This window comes from Dendroctonus ponderosae, unplaced genomic scaffold (assembly GCF_020466585.1).
Source record: "Dendroctonus ponderosae isolate FM_Combo_2020 unplaced genomic scaffold, Dpon_F_20191213v2 Dpon_F_20191213_1, whole genome shotgun sequence".
NCBI lineage: Eukaryota > Metazoa > Arthropoda > Insecta > Coleoptera > Curculionidae > Dendroctonus > Dendroctonus ponderosae.
In genome coordinates this window covers 51,326,030-51,327,333 of record NW_026017110.1, presented here as the reverse complement: position 1 = coordinate 51,327,333, position 1,304 = coordinate 51,326,030, and positions in this window count along the sequence as shown.

Genomic DNA, 1,304 nt, shown 5'->3' with positions numbered 1-1,304 from the left:
TTAAATACTCAGAGAACCGCCTTCTGAAGTCTGGCTACATACTTAAATAACACCCTGTATAATTAAAAGCTGTTGAAGACACTGCTATTGCTACAAGTAAATAAAGAAATCCGAACGGAAATACGAATATACCATGAAATTCTAAAGTTAATTGAGTAAATTTGCGCACCCTATATCATAAATTAATATGTTAATTGTATATATTCATTATTATTATTATTATTATTATTGTTTTTAATATTGTTACATGTATATCTGACTCTAAGTTATTACATTATTAAATTTGCAATGTATAAAAATATATGTAAATTTTTGTAGATAATATACTTATTATTAAAATTAATATCATTGTAACTTATTAACTGTAATTATTAATAAATGTCAGTCTCTACTAGTGTGAAGTTTTATTCTTAGAAAGATCATGTGTAGATGAGAATTCGTGGAAAATAAGGAAATTATATCGAACTTTAAATTAAAATGTTTGTTGAAGTGGTGATTTTTTTTTTCAATGTAAAAAAGTTGAAAAATGGTCAATCAACATTTAGATGTAGGTTTTAACCAGTTTAAATTAATAAACCATCGCCTTTTTCTTTCCCACTTGGTCGTAAGAAATTTCAATTCACATTTTTTCGCGTAATTATTTAAACCGTATTAACTGATTGTGCTAAACACATTCCAAGACAATATTAAGGCACATGTCATTGTTTTGTCACGTCGGTATACGTGTTTTATGGACGCCATTGTACTGCGACATAATGTGGTGATAATAATGTCGATATTCCGTGACAAAATACCGTGAATTTGTCGTACATCCATTTTTCACGTGATTATCACTTTTAGTGTTAACTATTCAATAGGCCGGGGGTAACTCAGTGAATTTTTAGGAGTTCACGCAGTGCTGTGCAAATGGATTGGTGCGCCAACCCAACGCATCGGCCGTTGTGAAATTTAGTTCGACATTTTCACTACAGGGGCCACAGAACAGTTCGATGTATTCACCTCAGAGGGCGCTCGCCTCTCATCAAGTTATTTTATTTTATTCACTAAAGAGAGCGCTTGTCTCCTTTTCTTGGCTATTAGTTCAGTATATTCACTATAGAGGGGCATAATATACAAAATATACACACTTTAATATTTATATTATTTATTAGAGATGAGCTAAAGCGTGATTTTAAAATCACTGTTATAACTGTGAATGTGATTTCTTTTTAAATGTGAATTTAACCTGTGAATGTGATTTCACTGGTCGTTGTCCAAGGGCGAATCCAGTGGGCGGGTCATGGGGATCATGTCACAAGGGGGGG